General features: G+C 39.3%; 1 protein-coding gene across 9 annotated transcripts in view; it reads left to right on the forward strand.

Annotated features, from left to right (window-relative positions):
• vps13b (vacuolar protein sorting 13 homolog B) overlaps nt 1–10,561 on the forward strand; it is a 360,621-nt gene that overhangs the window by 3,503 nt on the left and 346,557 nt on the right. The gene's annotated exons all lie outside the window — the stretch shown is intronic.

The raw sequence follows: 10,561 nt of genomic DNA on the forward strand, positions 1-10,561 counted from the left end.
ATATATATATATATGTGTGTGTGTATATGTGTGTGTGTGTGTATGTATATATGAAAGTGTGCTGTCATCCATACTATAAAAATTACAAGTACAGTATTTACAAATGCTCTTTAGGTTTATCGGTACATCTGTCTTGGTTCTTGAAATTGATGGATTCCAGTATAAAACATATAAACAAACTGAGTTTTTTTTCACATCTCGGTCAAATCAGATTGCTCAGGCCTATCCCACACATACACTGGAATAGATCAATGTGGGAGTGTTATTGAATCTATACTCAATAACAGTGACCTCCGTAGTGTTTTCTGATGACTCTGTTTCTCAACATAGCGGGTGAGTAATTGTGTCTGTAAGTGTAGGCCTGCTTAGTAATGTTACAACCATGACTAGTTTGGTTTCATCCACTACTACACAATATTGCTTGATAAACAAAGGAGATAACATCACACACCTTGATGTCAAGCAAATGACATAGTGGCACACGCTCACTTGACAAGCCAGAAACGGTTTTCCTGGTCTGCACCTCAATGCTGAAAATGGCGTGTCTAAAAATCTTCGCTCTGGATGGAGTTTTCCAAAAGCTCAATTTTCAGTGATCTGAAACAACGTTTGTGTGTGGATGGAAGGCCAAAACGCATAGAAAAAGCTGTCTTTAAAAAAAAAAAAAAATACCAGTGTACATGGGGACATGGCCTTAAAGGCACACAGTGGTGTTTTTGTCTTGTGGCAGTGCTATGGAGCAAATGTTCCTGTGTCTCATGCAGTAATGTGAGGAAAAAGGCAGGGAAAATACTCCAAGATAGTAAATTGGCTTTGCAAATGTTTTATGAGGCAATCACCATCTTTGTAGGACCAGAGTAATACACAGAGTGTGATTTGGTGAGTACCACAGAATGTAAACAGGAACTTTTATTGTTTAGAATGAAAGTGCACCTTTAAGATGAGATGTTATTCTCAAATTATTAATGCGAATTGTCACTTTAGTCTAGTCATGCATCACCATGGACATACAGTGGGTACGGAAAGTATTCAGACCCCCTTAAATTTTTCCCTCTTTGTTATATTGCAGCCATGTGCTAAAATCATTTAAGTTCATTTTTTCCTCATTAATGTACACACAGCACCCCATATTGACAGAAAAACACAGAATTTTTGACATTTTTGCAGATTTATTAAAAAACGACGTTGTCCTGTTGGCCCCATCAAACCAGAACCATCAAACCAGAAGCATGTTTGAAAGAATAAATCAATCAATCAAAACCTCCAGCGTGCACTGGGGTGGTTTGCAGCCGAGTGTGAAGTGGCTGGGGTGAGAATCAGAACCTCCAAGTCAAAGGGCATGGTTCTCAGTCGGAAAAGGGTGGTTTGTTCCCTTCAGGTTGGTGGAGAGTTCCTGCCTCAAGTGGAAGAGTTTAAATATCTTTGAGTCTTGTTCACGAGTGAGGGAAGGATGGAACGGGAGATTGACAGGTGGATCGGTGCAGCTTCTGCAGTAATACAATCGATGCACCGGTCCGTCGTGGTGAAGAAGGAGCTGAGCTGTAAGACGAAGCTCTTGATTTACTGGTCAATCTACATTCCGACTCTTACCTATGGTCATGATGAGCTTTGGGTCAGAGAGAGGAAAAGAAGTGTCTAGGGAGAGGAAAGTCTGGGCATCTTTGCTTAGACTGCTGCCTCCGCGTCCCATCATTTTCACCTTGTGTTCTATTGCTATATTTGACTGAATCCAATGACCTTTATAACTCCAATCTCAGATGGCTTATACAAGTGCTTTTGAAGGAGGTTCACAGCTAGAAGTACAGTAAAAATGCATTAACCACCACTGGCCCGCATTTGGCTCAAGAAAAGCCTGAGAGTGGATGAGATGAAACTTTAACCCCAGCTAATGAAAAAAGAGCTCAGTAAGAGCTTACATTAATTTTCTTAATTGATTTCCTCCAATAATAGTCACTACCCATTCCCAGGGCCATCAACATCCTCAGTGCTGACACAGGAAATATCAGATATGACAATCTATTTCATATTGGCAAAGCCTGAGGAGTCACTGATAACTACACCATCTCTCAAGAGAGAGAGAGAGCTATACTGGGAGAGCACTTTGACACTGTGACAGGATACTGTATATTGCAGTCCCTCCATTATATTACCCCCTTTAGATTTCGCTTACTGGACCCTGTCCTTGAGTCTAACTTCTGCCTCAGAGATTCCGACCAAACAGCAGCTTTTAACAACTTATAAAAATCAATACTCACTATTCATCTTGTAAAAGCAACCTGACTGCACTTGCTTGCTTGAATTATATTTATCTGACATCAGCTGGCAGATGAGAGAATTTCTCTTTCACATTCAGGATGTGATGTATATAAAAAAAACACTAGATGTGTGTCTGAGTGTTCGTGTATGTATGTGTGTCTCTGGGTAGGCTACAACATACAGTTTGTGGATCCTTCTTTATACTGTAGCTGTTTTATTATTATTATTATTATTATGTTTAATTATAAATACTTGGAAGTGGGGTATATGTACGGCATTTTGCTAAGATTTATTTTTGCATTAGGGTCTGGTCCTACCTTTGCCACCCATGCAGTTTGCAAAATTGAAAGTGTAGTTTGGCGCTAGCCCTTCATGGGAAGGTTGGAGTTTCAAGGCCAGATGTCCCAGAAGAAACACATTTCAAGGGGAGTCAATTACAGCTAATTATATAGACTGTGGCAAAAAGATTTGTAACACATGAGCTTGAGCTGCCCAGAACTAATGGTAAATATTATACTGTGCAGGTGGCTGCTGCTCATGCAGTAGTTCGATGTAAATTTAGATTTTATTTTTTTTTAATTTTATTTATTTATTTTATCCTTGATACACAGCCAGAGGTCACTTACCAGTGTTGGTGGAATGCATGTTGTCTCAGAACATCTACTGTATTTGTTACAGGTGTTTTCTAAAAAGCTTCCAGTCAAACGTTTTTTTTTAATTATAAATGACATTTGGAAAAAAATTCAGTGGTATGTATACCCATGAGACATCATTTGGAGCAAAGCCAGACTTACAGCAGAAGTCCTAGTGTGTGGAATTTAAACAAGCTGCTATACTTTTCTCCTGTGTGAGTGGGAGGCAGGAAGCTGACTACTGTGTCCTTATGTCAAGAAAATGCACCCAGTTTATATGTATTCTTTTGAATCATGTAATTTGGTAACTTGTATTACCTTTATTTCATCTTGGTTACTCTTTCAACATTACACAGCCTTTGCCATATTGTGTCTGTGGGTGCAGTTTCTCACTTTGGTCATCCTAGAGCAAAACTCCTTGAAATGATCTTTAGACCTTTTGTCACATTAGTCTCACATAAACAAGATTATATTTTTCTGGAGGGTAGATATCTTGTTCATATATGTGTCAGACTCTGGTCCAATGTTTAATCAGATTTTAGCAGCAATGTTGGGAGTTGGGAATTTGTGCATGCAACGTAAAGTAATTTGGATTTTGGCCCATAGGATTGTTAAGCAAGATGAAAAAACTGACCGGTATATGGAAAGTCTTACATTTTAAGTTCGTAGACTACTTGGTTCTTTTGTCCAGTAGAGAGAGGAACTTTGTGGTGGGCCTCATGTGGCTTAAGTGTGGAAATGATAAATGATATCATTAATATGGTTTGCTTTCATAATTACTTTTAAAGCCTGAGCGCTGGCCCGTAAAAACATCCGTACGTCTTTTGAAGTTCATTAAGGGTTGTGTAATTTGACCGGAATTATTTGGACCTTTTTAATGTTTGTGTTTCCCCTTGAGAGGAACTGGTTAATATTAGGGATATTCAGATTGCTCAGCAGAGCCCATCTGCAAAGCGCCAAGGGCAGCTCACAATTATAGTTTCCAGCAAATGTGGAAATTTGGGCGTTTAGCAGCAGTTGGAGATTACAGCTCCTGCTGACAGTGTAATTGTTTAAAATAGGCTGTAATGAGGACTTGTAGTACAGAAAGTAATGTAAAAGAAAAAATGCTGTCAACTTGTTTTTGATATTAATTTTACAAACCAGAAGTCATATACAAACAAAGTGCATTCGATTTTTTTTTTCTTTTTTGCGTCCATTGAAGTCACATCATACTTTGAAGCAATCTTAGTACAATGTTTCTTGATTGTGTTAAGGCTACTTGCATTATTTCAAGATTAGACACTTTACATACCTTCTTTAGTGCACATCTTTGTTTTCGAATCCCTGACACCTTTTGTTTAGTTTTCAGATTTATTTTACGTGTAAATAGGGCTGCTTTTGTAGTTGTAGTTAGTGTGTAAGTTCAAGTTATTAATGTGGACGTCTCCATGTGAAATTAGACTACTCCTCGGTCTATGCCTGAGAGCACAATGTATGTAACAGGAGATTGGTCATGGGGATGAAAGGGTTTTGTAGTTGTCAACATTAATTTCTTTCTTGTTGTTCAAAGATGCACTTAATGTGGTCTCTGAGTTACTTGATATAAACAGTTTGAACTGACCCCATTCTAAATTAAAAAGCAATCTGAAAATGTTGAGAGCTCCGCAGGATAAATTAATGATTTGAAAATCTGTCGTACTATATGCAGAGCCTGTATGCAAAATGGAGTTATTAATAGAGCTCATAAGGTCTTCATTTAGTATAATATTTGCCCCATGGAAATCTCATTGAAAGAGTTGGCAGCAGTCTTCACTTTTACCAGCTTCATACTATTCACACTATTTCACATCCAGGACAGATTTTCTGTATTTGTTATATTCAGTTTTTTTTTTTTTCATTTTGTGTTTTCATAATGTTTTCAGCTCAAATGTTGTGGATTGGAGCTAGTATGGTTTAAGGCATTACTAGCCTCAAGCACCCCCCTATAATGAGTAGCTGGAGAAAACCTTTGATAGGAGGTAATAATTTATTGTGTGGCTAATTTTAGGAGTTTTGTTCTTGAAGTTGTAGCAGTAACAGAAATTGACAAGACTGAACTCGGGCCTTAATGAAAGACTTAACAGCAAACAATGTTGCAAAATTAAGGGGCAATTTTTTTTCCTCTATTACATTTTTGTAAACTGCTCCAGATGCTAAAGATGAGGTGCCATCAGCAAAATCGGAGAGGAACTGGCTGGAGAGCAGTTAGAGTGGATCATAACACACTCAAGCATCTTTATTTTTTATGAGACAAAGATAAGGGCTTGGGTTTACACAGGAGAGCCTGGTTTTGGCTCAGCTTATTGCTTGATCTGGGAGTTTTATGGCTGCTGAGTGCATTTGCCACTGATGTGGAGGTTCTGATTGATAAATTACCTCAAGATGATTTGGAGAGGCATCTCTGAGACTTGTTGGATTGGCATGTGGTCTTACTAGGCCCTTTCTTCTGTTAGATTCCTTCACAACTATTTTTAGGACTACACCACACCTCATTGGTCCTAAATACTGACTAATGCATCTGAATTGGGGAACCCCAATGTTAAAACCCAAGTTGTTCCATTGCTAAATATTCCACCCACTAGTAAAAGGACATGAACTTTGTATATCAATCAGTTACACATAGGTTTTAAATTATTTTGACCTCAAATGCACATATCATTGCCTGTCACGGAGATGTACGTGCTTTAGATGTTGCTGCTTTAACATGTGGTTTTGCCACACAAGGGTTGAATACACAACCCACTAAATAGGAAAACTGGGATGTATGGACTGTTATCAGTTTCTTTGCGGAGACAGTTGTAGTGGCCGACTGTATTCATACTTTGCTTTCTGGTTTGAGCTATGTAATTCTCAGTGACAGTTGGGACGAACATGTTAAGTAATGACAATGGAAAAAAATGAGGACAGTTACACATGCAATCAAATGTACCTTCACTGGCCAAAGTCAGAAAACATAAAGGACAAAATTAAACGAGTAAAAAAAAGGAAACCGCCTGTGGAAGTATGCAATCAGATAACACAAACTGGATAATCTCTGCCATCCGGAAATCTTTGCCTTTGATTCTCTGGCTCACATGGATTGTACCATAAATCTGTGTGATCTGATGATCACTCAGTGGGGCCTTGTCTTCAGGACTGAGGAGACAGTGGATGAAGACGAGGAGCTTCAGCAAAATCATTTTCTTCAAATCCAACCCCCGGTAGTAACAATACCCACCTCTGACTGTAAATAATAAGATGGAGTAATGTTGGCACACTGGGGATTCCTTAGGCAGGTTGGAAGCCAGAGCATGTGTTCTGATGAGAGACAAAGAGAACTATAGAGAGACCAAAGTAGAGCATGTGTGCTTAGTAGTGGTTACAAAAACATCTGCATCTGTTGGTCACTGTGTTGTTTTTTTTTTTTTGACCATTTTGTAACAGAAATTAGCAGCACTTCCATATAAATATAAAGCTTATAAGGATGAAGCCTCAAGCATTTCATAAGGTAATGTAAACTCCTAAAAGTTCATATCAATTGTTTGTTTTATGCCCCATCTGCAAATTTGCCCTCTAATAAATGTCTCATTTAATGGACAAATGGGGCTGTAAAGAGTAATTATCAATATTTTGTCTTGTATTGGTCAGATTGGGAGAGGTTTCTGGTGAGACTGATTCTGATGACAGTGTGGAGAAGACCATGACCAGCGATGAGGGTGTCCCTACAGTTTTTGTCTGTCCCCTTATTTAGGCTTTCAACAGAGCGAGCCATTACACTGGTCTCTGTTTGGCATTCCAAACTGATTTAAAGCATCTGCAGAAGGCAGTGCACATGTGTGTCATTCCAGCAGAGGGCCTTACACCCAGCCACCACTGTCTGTGAGTCAGCCAGGCTACATAGCCCACAGCATTACACTGCTTTGTCTTTGAGGTTTGGGTTGCTGGTGGGATGAGGTTACTTCAGCTCCTCAGACAGTCCTCAGACACAGGAAAGGGGGGGGGGGAGAAATTAAACCCAGCAGCTTCCTGCATCCACTGAGTCAAGTGGTGATCAATACACTCTGGGCAGGATGCTGCTGCTCCACAGTTTAATCCCTGGTCTCAGGCCATCCGGACCGTAGCAATCCCTCAGTGGAGCCTATTACTTGCTTGGTGCTCCTGGTGATATTGCAGTCGGGGAAACGATTGCCTTGTAATTAAGGCTAATGTTCACTTTATTAGTATTTTCTTTAGGCATATATTCTGGGAACATGCTGTGTTGCAATTAGGAGCACCATTTAATTTATGAGTCTTACATCTAAGCAGACACTAGTAAGCACTGATGACATTAAGTTAGGAAAAATGTTTACAGCTTTATGTTGCCTTTAAGATCATTGTGTTTGTGCTGTCAGTGTGACTCAACAGGCTTTCATTTCTTTTACTTTGGTTTTTTTTTTTTTCTTCATCTTGATAGTCTTCATATAGTCCCCCACTGTGGGACCAATAAAGTACCTACTCTACTCTACTCTACTTCATATATCCAGATTTATAGAGATGAATTTTATTTTCTTGGGTGTCACAAAAAGTCACCAACAAAGTAATATTGCAACTGGGTGCCTCTGTGTGTAATTTCTTAGTGGAGAAAGGTCAGCTTGCATGACTCCATTTTACACAAACTGGGTGGTCTGTGTTATGTCGAAGGGTGAGAGTGTGCTCCATTTAGCAGACCATCACCCCTTTAACCTATGAATTATTATGCTCTTATTATAAAATTGATGACACAGTATAAGGCAGGACATTGTAACCTGACTACCATATGCAGTGGTAGTCACAAGTCTTTTGATGGAGTCTAACTTTACACTATCTGTAACTAATTTTATATAGAACACTTGATGATTCTTAAGGCCACAGGAACTCTAATCCTAGTGTGTTTCAAGTAGAGCAGGGGAGCTCCTCCCCTGCTCTACTTAGCTTGTTGGTGTATGAGTTAGATTCCAGTTGTCCCAGAGTGTGCTGGAATTAGTAGTGTTTACTTTTATATTGGTCGGCCTGTGCCCCTGTAATGTGTGGGTAACACAAGAAGAATGTAATATGAATAATTGCATAGCATGTCTCTTTCCATGGTGGGGGAGAGAAGAAAAGGAGATTGTGTGGAGAAGGCATATGGTTAGCTGAAAAGATAATAAACATGCAGTATCGGCCTGGGTTGACATAGACCACATTGCTGCTTTAAAATGACCAGGGTGATAAGAGTTTATATGCTACTTGAATCACATTTTCTCCTAATCATATCTTTTTAGAGTGTAAAGATACTGGGATACTGGTTTGTTGAGATATACCATTGCAGAGATATCAAGCAGTATGTAAGGAGAAGGTAAAGCCATATATTCACATTTCATATTTAGCATCTGAAAAGTTGAAAGTCAGACTTAGGATTAAAAATGAAAACAAGGATGTAAACATTACAGTTTGAATGTGTTTAGCAAACTCTCTGTTCTTAATGTTTGTAGTTCTACACAACATCATAGTCCTCTGAGTTCTTAAGCACAACTTGTAGAGATTTAACACATCACTTCCTAAATATTTAATGGGTGGTTTACACATTATGTCACATCACTATGTTGCTGTTGTGTGAACTGCAGATAGAGGGCACGAACAGATTTTTTCTCTCTCCCTACACAGGCAGTGCTATCACAAGCTCTGCCTATAGTTTGTCATTTTTGATCAGGTCCGTCACACCTACAAAGCTTCTGCAGAATCAGGCCTGTAGTTTCTCAAAAGTTGCCCTTTCACACATTGCACACAAAAGGAGATATTCCTTATCAGTTGGATTCTCACCTGCTGGAAAGGATCTGTTTGATTTATGCGCACCATAGGTGGGACAAGACACAGTGACCTAGCCAATTTGTAATTAATTAGGTCATAAACAAGAGAATCTCTTACCTTGTCTGATGATTCTAGTGCTGGCTCTTAATGACAAATGTTCCTGAAATGCGTTGTGTCTCCAGTTAGATATTTTTGTTGCTGTCTTCATTGCAAATGGTTTTCTTCTGGTTTTGTGCCGGTCACATGATAGTCATCAACACATGCACTAGCTCAGTGTGAATACTCCGGGCTATATGCTGGTGTATTTTTACATGGGCTCACTGTGGCTTGGTCGGATCGTATGCAGACATTGTACTAGGGAAATGGCAGAGTAAGGTCCGGGTCAACTGACTTGGACATTTGCATTCTCACATATAGTTCTTCCGGGTAATGTCTGGAGAACTTCAGGATTCCAGTGCAAAGGGGCTATAGTTTAGTCTGGGGAAGAAATGAAACCAAAATAACAGTTCAGAACATTCCAAAACAGCCTGAAAAGTACCAAAGGTTTACAGTAATATGGTGCTTGCTTGCTTCACTCAAATACAACTCTGTTTAGTAGTATTATATACTTTATACTGGTGACATGATTATTAAGTAGGTTACAGACTGACTTTTTTTTTTTTTTTACTGCTCAAACCCCATTTTAAATGTTCTAACCATTTTTTTTTTTCAAAATTCATTTGTTACTTTTAACTTTTCACTACTTAGCTATTGTCTTGTATAAATGCGGTTGTACCGCTTAAAACAGAGGACTGTATTCTGTTTGTCTGGCCAGCACCAGGTCTCTGGTTTCACTGGTTTGTTGTGTAAATTTGTCAAGAAATGAAACATGTCTCATTTGATTACTCTGAGGACAGTAAGGGATTGGGTTAGGGTTTCAAGATGTTATAGGGATCCAATCGAAATGAATCCCCAACCCCCCGATCACCCACCTCCCCAAAAAGTAATATTGACAGGTTTCCATCTCTTACAAAAGTTGATGAATGTTGACAGTACCTCGGTTACTTTGGAACCCAGTGTATAGAAGCAAACATAAGGCCTGCCGCATTCCACTGGCATGCTGAAACCTTCTGCAATATGGCTTTGGTATTTCTCAACATTGATGGAAAGTCCTCTCCCATTTCTCTCTGTTTCATTTATTCTGTCTCACTAGTTTCAGAACATTGATGCTCACCCAAGACCCTGAGGCTAACAGGCCTTCAGTTGGTGCCTTCCAGCTGCAACTCTTGTGCAGTTAAGTCTTAGAGTAGCCTCAGCCACTGCTTTCACTGTTCTGAAGGCTGGCGCTTACATCCTTCAAGGGGTGCTTAAGTCTTGTGTAATGTGCTTAATCCTTTGTATGAAATAATGGTTAAAGCTTGGAACAGGGATGGTTCAGTTTTCACAGCTGAATGACAGGTTATGTTAACATCAGGTCCGGACCACTAGTTGTCAGCAACTCGCCAAGATAAAAAATATATAGGATGCTCATTTTCTTTGTCATTTGTGTAGACTGTTTCTTTGCTGATATGAAAGTAAATAATGCAAAATAGATTTAACTACATGGTAAACAATTGGCAGAAACCAAGGACTGTTATTACTGGGACTAGAAATTTACAGGTCACATTGAATACTCTTTCTCTATGTTTGGGAATTCCCTGTTGTGTACCATATGGGACTGTGTGTGTGTGTGTGTGTGTGTGTATGTCAGGGGTCTGCATGGAGTGTTTTATTGTAGTTAACACATTGCAGTTATTAGCATTAGGGGGTAGCTGTGCCAGCGTAAGCAGCATGCCTCACATGCTCAGCCTGGGCTTGTGGTTAGCTGATGGAGACATCTAAAGGACCAG

Source organism: Monopterus albus, unplaced genomic scaffold (assembly GCF_001952655.1).
Source record: "Monopterus albus unplaced genomic scaffold, M_albus_1.0 scaffold81.1, whole genome shotgun sequence".
NCBI lineage: Eukaryota > Metazoa > Chordata > Actinopteri > Synbranchiformes > Synbranchidae > Monopterus > Monopterus albus.